The sequence below is a fragment of the Schistocerca nitens genome, chromosome 8 (assembly GCF_023898315.1).
Source record: "Schistocerca nitens isolate TAMUIC-IGC-003100 chromosome 8, iqSchNite1.1, whole genome shotgun sequence".
Classification (NCBI taxonomy): Eukaryota; Metazoa; Arthropoda; class Insecta; order Orthoptera; family Acrididae; genus Schistocerca; species Schistocerca nitens.
In genome coordinates this window covers 367,241,981-367,251,823 of record NC_064621.1, presented here as the reverse complement: position 1 = coordinate 367,251,823, position 9,843 = coordinate 367,241,981, and the positions used below count along the sequence as shown (strand labels likewise).

The following is a 9,843-nucleotide window of genomic DNA, read 5'->3' as shown; positions in this document are numbered from 1 at the left end:
ATGTTCTGAGTTCGAAAATAATAAATTTACTTGTGACGAAAACGCTTCTCTTGACAAATCAGCACTTATCCTACGAACCATGGATGGAGGGCAACTGGAAAATTCCACATACCTAGATTTCCAGAAAGCGTTGGACAAGGTGCCCCCCTTACCGAAAATGCGAGCATAAGGAATACTTTCCCAAATAGATAAATAGAACGAAGACCTTCTAAGTAATAGAACCCAATGCGTGGTACTGACGGCGAGCGTTCATCACAGACAATGATTTCGTCAGCAGTGCCTCAAGGAAGTGCGGAAGAGAGTTCTTATTCTCTGCAGACATAAGTGATCCGAAGGGCAAGGAGAGCAGCACTTTCCACTGGTCTGTTAATGATGCTGTGGTTCGAGGAAATGTTGGCGTCGAGTGACTATAGGAGGATACAAGATGACTCAGGCAAAATTTCTAGTTGGTGTGATGAATGGCAACTTGATCCAAGTGTAGAAAATAAAAGTTAATGCTGATGAGTAGGAAAAACAGCACTATAAAGTTTGAATACGGCATTAGCAGTGTGCTACTTGACACAGCCACGTCTTTTAAATATCTTGGCGTAACGCTGCAGAGCGATATGAAATAGAACGAGCATGTGAGGATTACGGTAGAGAAGGCGAATGGTCCACTTCGGTTTTACTGAGAGAGTTTTAGGAAAATGTGGTTCATCTGTAAAGGAGACTGAGTGTAGAACGCTAATGCGACTCATTATTCCTTCTCGAGTGTTTGGGATCCCCATCATGTCGCGTGAAAGAAAGACATCGAAACAATACAGAGGCGTGCTCGTAGATTTCGTACCGGTAGATTCTGTCATCAAGCCGGTCGGTGTGGCCGTGCGGCTCTAGGCGCTTCAGTCTGGAACTGCGTGACCGCTACGGTCGCAGGTTCGAATCCTGCCTCGGGCAGTACCACAATAGTTTCAAAGTCAACGATGTTGTGGAGGTCTTTGGAATTGCGGCATCATATCGATATGTGAGTTGTGAATCGACTACAAGTATACATCTATGCTAGATTCAGTCTGTCTGTCTTTTATTAAAATGTCATAAAACTGATTTGTTAAAAATGGAGTGATATTTCGTAATATTTCTAGTTGGAAGTTTAAAATTGTGATATAAATATTTACGTACTGACCTACGGTACATTTCTGCCATGGATACAACTGGGTCCTATGATTTTCTGAACAAAAGATTACATATGTGTTCATAGAATTTCGTCAAAAAGATCATAAAAATGTTTTCTCACGAAAATCTAACTGTTCATTGAGAAGCACTGACGGTTCATCTCTATAATGGGCATATATCTCGATCTCCTCCAAAATATTTAATAATAAGCCTTTATTAGCGTAATGAAGGACTTGCAAATTATGTTGTACCGTCCCTTCGGTAGTACCACCTTAGCCCCTACAGGGCACACTGACTATACATCGTCTGTACAGTTTTTTTTTAAAGCTTTGAATTGATATTTTATACAATTCCATGGTTGTAAAGAGATTTTATACATAACCATTTTTATGTTATTATTGTACTTCGTTTTTTTTTACGTCTTGACGATTATGTGAACACATTTTTAGACTGATCGCTTGATGTGAGTTGGAGGGAGAGGAGGTAGGCGGAGCGTATGCTCGTCACTTGCTGGCACCAGTTGACGTCACAGCAGCTGAGAAGAGTGCTCCACCTACCATCTTCGAAGGATGCCATGGGTATAACACGTCTTATTGTATTTTATCCGTATAAGCATTTTGTCTTATTTTATTGTAAATCCTCCAAGGTTTCTATTACTTTCTAAATTAAATTACAGGTCTGATGATGGTCATGTGATATGACCGAAACCGGTCACCTGTGTTCTTGTAACATATGTGGTGTGATTAAGACTGAATTTTAAAAACAAAAAATTTAAAAAAATTTTAATCACTGTTCCAAAAATGTTTATTGAAACAGAAAGGTGCCGCTCAGACAGCCAGCCTCCTCTTCTTCACGTGGCCTTCAGTGTGCGCGCCTGCTACCGTCAGGTTACTTTGACCTCGCTAACGGATCAATGGTGTCAGTCAATGTTCTGTGTGCAGTTATTCTTGAGTGTACGACGGATTTGGAGGTGGAGGAGATTAGTGTTTAACATCCCGTCGCCAACAGCGTCACTAGAGACGGAGCACAAGCTCGGATTAGGGAAGAATGGAGTAGCAAATCGGCGGTGCCCTCTCAATGGAACCATCCCAGCATTTGTCTTAAGTGATTTACGGAAATCTCGGAACTCCTAAATCTGAATAGCGGGACGTCCTTCCGAAAGTGATTCCAGCGTGATGATTTTGGCTTCCCTTAATTGCACTAATGTGCCTGGCCGATTTGTACGTGTACATCTACGTATATCTTCCACAAGGGATCGTACGGTGCGTGTCAGATGGTAGCCTGTACCACTTCCAGTTATTTCCTTTCCTGTTTGATTCGCAAATAAAGCACTCCGTCATCAGGCCACAAGTGGCCCATCGGGACCATCCTACCTCCATGTCATCCTCAGATGAGGATGCGGATAGGACGAGCGTGTGGTCAGCACACCGCTCTCACGGTCGTTACGATGGTTTTCTTTGACCACAGCCGCTACTATTCGGTCGAGTAGCTCCTCAATTGGCGTCACGAGGCTGAGTGCACCCCGAAAAATGGCAACAGCGCATGGCCGCCCGGATGATCACCCATCCAAGTGCCGGCCACGCCCGACAGCGCTTGACTTCGGTGATCTGACAGGAACCGGTGTATCCACTGCGGCAAGGCCGTTTCCCACGTTCGCAAATAGAGAGAGGCAAAAACGATTGTGTATGTGGCTCCATACGAGCCCTAATCCCTCCTATCTTATGTTAATGGTCCTTGTGCGAAATGTACAACGTGGCAATAGAATCGTTCTGAAATCAGCTTCAAATGCTGGTTCTCTAAATTTTCTCAGTAGTATTCCGCAAAAAGAACATTGCCTTAACTCCGTGTGTTCCCACTTGACTTCCCGAAGCATCTCCGTAATACTTGCGTGTTGTTTGAACCTATCGGTAACAAGTCTAGCAGCCCGCCTCTGAATTGCTTCGACGATTTCGATGTCTTAGTTTAATCCTATCTGGTGCGGATCCCAAACACTCGCGCAGTACTCAAGATTTGGTCGTTCTAATGTCCTATTTGCCTATACCTTTCCAGGTGAACCATTTTTTTTTGTTTTTTTTTTTGGTCATCAGTCTACTGACTGGTTTGCTGCGGCCCGCCACGAATTCCTTTCCTGTGCTAACCTCTTCATCTCAGAGTAGCACTTGCAACCTACGTCCTCAATTATTTGCTTGTCTCTGTCTTCCTCTACAGTTTTTGCCCTCTACAGCTCCCTCTAGTACCATGGAAGTCATTCCCTCATGTCATAGCAGATGTCCTATCATCCTGTCCCTTCTCCTTATCAGTGTTTTCCACATATTCCTTTCCTCTGCGATTCTGCGTAGACCCTCCTCATTCCTTACCTTATCAGTCCACCTAATTTTCAACATTCGTCTATAGCACCACATCTCAAATGCTTCGATTCTCTTCTGTTCCGGTTTTCCCACAGTCCATGTTTCACTACCATACAATGCTGTACTCCAGACGTACATCCTCAGAAATTTCTTCCTCAAATTAAGGCCGGTATTTGATATTAGTAGACTTCTCTTGGCCAGAAATGCCTTTTTTGCCATAGCGAGTCTGCTTTTGATGTCCTCCTTGCTCCGTCCGTCATTGGTTATTTTACTGCCTAGGTAGCAGAATCCCTTAACTTCATTGACTTCGTGACCATCAATCCTCATGTTAAGTTTCTCGCTGTTCACATTTCTATTACTTCTCATTACCTTCGTCTTTCTCCGATTTACTCTCAAACCATACTGTGTACTCATTAGACTGTTCATTCCGTTCAGCAGATCCCCTTGGTGAACCATACTTCCCTAAAATTTTCCCAGTAAACCAAAGTCGACCATTCGTCTTCCCTACCACAGTCCTCACGTGCTCGTTCCAACGTAATGCCCAGCTATTTAATCGACGTGGCTGTATCCAGCAGCATACCACTAATGCTGTAGACCAACATAACAGGTTTGTTTTTCCTACTCATCCGCAGTAACTTACATTTGTCTACGTTTAGAACAAGCTTCCATTCAATACACCAACTAGAAATTTTGTGTGAGCCATCTTGCGTCATCCAAAAGTCACTCATCTTCGACACCTTCCTACACACGACAGCCGGCAGCGGTGGCCGAGCGGTTCTAGGTGCTTCAGTCTGGACCCGCGCGACTGCTACGGTCGCAGGTTCGAATCCTGCCTCGTGCATGGATGTGTGTGATGTCCTTAGGTTCGTTAGGTTTGTTGTTCTAAGTTCTAGGGGACTGATGACCTCAGATGTTAAGTCTCATAGTGGTCAGAGCCATTTGAACCATTTTTTTATACACGACAGCGTCTTCAGCAAACAGCCACAGATTGCTGCTCACTCTGCCATTCAGACCATTCAGTATGCAGGAAATAATGGCAGTCCTGTCGTGGTTTCCTCGGGCCCTCCGAACGATACCCTTGTCTCTGATGAAAACTCGCCTCGAGGAAAACTTACTGGTTCTGCCACTTAAGGCCTCTTCGAGCCATTCACAAATCTGAGAACGTGTTTCGTATACTCATACCTTCGTTAACGGTCTGCAGAGGAGCGCCGTGTCAACTGCTTTTCGGAAAACTAAAAATATGGAACGTACCTGCTGCCCTTCATCCGTAGTTCGTCTGATACCATGTGAGAAAAGGGCAAGCTGAGTTTCGGACGAGCGATGCTTTTTAAAACCGTGCTGATTCGTGGACAGAAGCTCTGTATTTGCTCGCTTACAACTGACTTGCGTGTAATACTGACTAAGTGTCAGACTATTTCGCGGTGTGACGGCTCTCGGCGTGACGTCAGTGACCCGCTGATGATTGAGTCTCCACCTTTTTCAATGGTGGTGAATCCACATGTTTCCATTGCTTGCTTCGCTCCTTTGTCATGATGGTACACCTGGCACTCGTCGTTGGTGAAGTCATCTGGACTGACCTGACACATCTGGAATGTTTCTGCTACTGCTTCAGTTCGGCGTGTTTTCTGAACTGATATGAGCAGTCTTGGAACTCAGCGGACGGTGACCTTTGGCGTGTTGCGAGATACTGAAAATTGACTTTTTACTTTTTCCACCATCTCCACCATTTTAATAAGACAGCCTTCGAGCACCAGGGTCTCCACATCTCTTGTAATCTCTGATGCATGACAGATAAATAGTCTGACACTTAGTTCTTCGTCATTCAGAGTTATTTGACCACATTATTAGCGTCAGCGCCGCCTAACCACTGAGTGATTGTGCATTGTTTTCGTCTACTTCGAGCAACTAAGCTTGGACTGTTGCAGCGTTTTTCCGCTTCAAATGCAGAAAATGAATCGCCTCAAGATACTTCACTTGTCTTGACTAAAAGAAGGGATCTGTTAATAGAACACATCCTACGGAATCAAGAAATCGTCAGTTTGGTAATTTCTGGGGAAGAGGGGTGGGGTGGAGGAGTGTGTAGTATGGGGGTGGAGGGACTCAGAGGTTATATTGAGAAACACCAAGGCTTGTATAGAGCAAGCATGTTCATACGGATTTGTGTGTGTTTATTGTGTATTGAACCGAGGACCTTGAAACGACGGAGAGGCTTCGTCCCACCACAACCCTCAGTGGTTCACAATCCCACAACAGGCCACTGCAGTCCACCCAGCCTACCGCCGCCGTACACCGAACCCAGGGTTATTGTGCAGTTCGGCCCCCAGTGGACACCCCCCCCCCCTCTCCCTCTCCTCCACCCCCCGGGAACGTCTGATACCAAACGAGTGTAACGGCAAATGTTTGCGTGGTAGAGTAATTATGGTGTACGCGTACGTGGAGAGAGTGTTTGCGCAGGAATCGCCGACATAGTGTATCTGAGGCGGAATAAGGGGAACCAACCACCAACCCGCATTCGCCGAGGCAGATGGAAAACCGCCTTAAAAACCATCCACAGGCTGGCCGGCAAACCAGACCTCGACACTATTCCGCCGGGCGGATTCGGGCCGGGCCTTCCCGCTCCGGTAGCGGTGCGTTAGATCGCGCGGCTAGCCGGGCGGGCTCATACGGATTTAGTCTGCAGTAATTATGCTGAGATGAAGATACTTACACAGGGTAGAGTAGCGTGGAGAGCTACAACAAACCAGTCTTCTTACTGAAAACCACAACAACAACAACAACAACAACTCCTCTTTATCAATGGGCAGTGCCGTATTGTTTTGACTCTAGCGGCGAGCTACGGTAATGTCACGTGGGTATTTCAGTATGTACTGTCACTGCAGACGCTAACCTCTAAACAAACAAAAGATTTTGAAATCCAAAACAGTTTCTAATCGCAATATATATATATATATATATATTTTTTTTTTTTTTTTTTTTTTTTTTTTAAAGACCGGTTCTGGTATGTTAAATTATCATCACACGCATCTGTCTACTTAAATTGGGAAACAAAACAAACAAAAACTTGTAGACAAGACTGGCACCGTCACATGACGCTGACGGTGACCGTACACTACGTGTCATTATGTCTTTCACAGTATCATCAGGTTTTTATAATATGTGACGGTGCCATTCTCGGCTGCAAGTCATTTGTGTTTTGTTTATTTCTTATGGGGACAGAAGCATGCTCTAACGGACCGAAACAGGCCATCAATAAAAAAAATCCATGAAAGAGTGTTTTGGGTTCCACTAGTTCCGGGTCGCTATGTACTTCAATGTGATTATACCAATCATCATCGAATGAAAGCTGAATTACATCACTACATTTCTTCGTGGTGATGGTAGTTAAAACGTTATGACTACCGTTCGCAAATGAGCTGGATTCATTAATTTTCGCGGAAGCAGAACAATGTGATCGAATGCCAGAAATATCGGTGATAGCGTAGCCACTTATAGCGTTCTTAATTCCTGCCAAGCATATGCAAACAAAATAAGTTTTAGTGCACAGTAAAGTTTAAATAACAAGTCGCTGACTATAATACGAATTCCAAACTCTTTTCTCTAATTCCACTCTTTAATGTTTCAGTGCAAATACTTCTTTCACTAGTTAATCGATACTGAAATTGTCCCGCAGTACGGCACAAACCTTAGAAGACAAGTGGCCAGAACCAACAGACAAAAGTCACTCTCCATTATACCCTTATTTCCCACAATTACTAGCATATAAACCTGATAGTACATTTTACAATACTCACACATATTTTGTTATTCTAACTTAATGCAGATGCTTGTAGCTTGCTAGTATAGTTCAGTTATCTCAAAAAGAAATTTTACTTCCAGACTAATGCACAGATGTTCCACTGGTACCCACAAAGCACGCACAATCATTTATCATATAAATTCATTAAAGAAGAAAACAGTCTCATAAATTTTAATTTATTTATTTATAGTATGGCAATGCACATATAAATATTACAAATTACTCTACACCAAGATTCAAGCACAGCTATCCAGCATTAAAATAACACAAATAACATCAGCTATAGATGGATATCAAGGTCTTTTTGTATTTTATAACATCACTCGTCGTTGTCAGGAAATCTTCGAAAGGACCCTTGTAGGCATGTGTAGGACATGTCGATACAACATGACCAACTATCTGTCGTTCCGCACCACAGTCACAGGATGATGATGAAGATTTGCCCCACTTGTAGAGAGTGTCTACGCATCGTCCAGGGCCCATTCGGATGCGGTTCAAGATAGTCCAAGTTGCCCGAGGCTGGTCGAATCCAGGGAGTTTCTTCTGGATGCAGAGTGGCTTCAGGCATTGTGGGGAACAGTTTCGTTACCAGCAGCGTTCCATACATCGATGGGATTGAATTCTGTTTCCATGAGAGTCCAGGCTGCGATGAGAGTGGGATGTCTTTATTTTAGTCTTTATCGCTCCGCAGGGAATAAATAGTCCACTATTGGAAGGTCAGTGTTATTAGTAAACTTCTGGTATTCACGCAGTAGCGCGCTCTTCCGTCTGATGTCAGGAAGTGGAATGTGGCTCAAGATAGGTAGCCAGTATATGGGAGTAGATCGTATTGACCCACTAACAATGCGCATGGCCTCGTTAAGTTTTACGACTATCTTTTTCACGTGTGGACTATTAAGCCAGACAGGCGAGCAGTACCCTGCTGCTGGGTGTACCAGGTCGAGTGCTGATATCTGGAGAGAGTCTGCTGACTATCCCCAACAAGAGAGGCAGAGTTTATGGGGAATGTTGTTTCTTGTTTTGAACTTAGCAGATATTCGTGTCAAGTGCTCCTTAAAAGAAAGTGTCCTATCTAACGTGATCCCAAGATATTTTGGGTGCATATTATGATGAAGTCTGTCTCTTTCAAAATAGACATCGAGGGCTCTGAGTGCCAATCTATTGGACAGATGAAAACATGAAACTTCTGTTTTATTTGAGTTTGATTGTAACCTCTATTTGCAGAAATAGTGGCTTATGTCAGAAGTTAGAATTTCTTCAGTTCTTTCAAAAGTTTTGTGTTGGGTAGCTATTGTCCAGCCGTCTGCATAGCCAAACTTTCTGGACTGTGTTGGTGACATATCAGATATACGAGGGTCGTTCAGTAAGTAATGCCCCACATTTTTTAAAAAAAAAGCCATTGAAAAAAATGATCGTATGGCATTTATTGGCCGGGATATCCCCTTCGTGGTTCGGCCGCCGTATTTCAAGTCTTTTTAGTTGACGCCACTTCGGCGACTTGCGTGTTAGTTATGATGAAAATGATGAAGGTCACACAATATCCAGTCCCCTGTCGGGAATCGAACCCGGGCCCCCTTGCGTGATAGGCAGTAACGCTACCGCTGCACTACGGAGGCGGACAAAAAGCCATTACTATACATAGACAAACATCCTTGTTGATGCTTCACATTTGATGTTCGTTCTGTGCGCCGGTGAAGCTTCGAACCGTTCTGGGTATGGCGATGCTGCAGTTGATAGGAGTACAGTTGGGCGATGGGTAAAGAAAGTTACAGCCTCAGGAAGTGCAGGAACTCCATGATCAGCCACGCTCGAGAAGTCCTGTCACAGCCACTGCTCCAGACATAATCAATCCACGAATGCTCACAGCGGAACACAAGACTGAAAGAAAGGCCATTTCATCTGAATTGTTGGAGCGTTTTGAGACCGACAGAGAAGTTTTTACGGATCGTTACGGGGGACGAAAGTGTCAGTCATGCCGTGAAAACATGGCTACGCCTTCAGGATAAGAGCTTTTACCAGCAGGGAATACATGTTCTTCCACAATGTTGACGTACAGCCATAGAAGATGATGGAGACTACGTAGAAAAATAGGACATGAACAAGTCATGTTGATGTATGTCACCAAATTCTGGCTCTCAACAATAAATAAGTTCTGAGAAAAAAAATGTGGGGCATTCCTTATTGAACAACCCTCCTCATATGTAGATTAAACAACAGAGGTGCAAGGACGGATGCCTTTGGGAAGCCATTATTCAACACTGTCGGGCAGCTAGTGTCTTTTTCTGTAGTTACAGTAAATGTCAAAAAATGGTTCAAATGGCTCTGAGCACTATGGGACTCAACTGCTGTGGTTATCAGTCCCCTAGAACTTAGAACTACTTAAACCTAACTAACCTAAGGACATCACACACATCCATGCCCGAGGCAGGATTCGAACCTGCGACCGTAGCAGTCGCACGGTTCCGGACTGCGCGCCTAGAACCGCGAGACCACCGCGGCCGGCTACAGTAAATGTCCTTCCAGTTAACATGTCAATTGGTTATGTTGCCC

General features: G+C 44.2%; 1 pseudogene; it reads right to left on the bottom strand.

The window, feature by feature from the left end:
* Positions 1 to 2,679: 2,679 nt before the first annotated feature.
* Positions 2,680 to 2,797, bottom strand: LOC126199825 (5S ribosomal RNA; annotated as a pseudogene).
* Between the last annotated feature and the right edge of the window lie 7,046 nt (positions 2,798 to 9,843).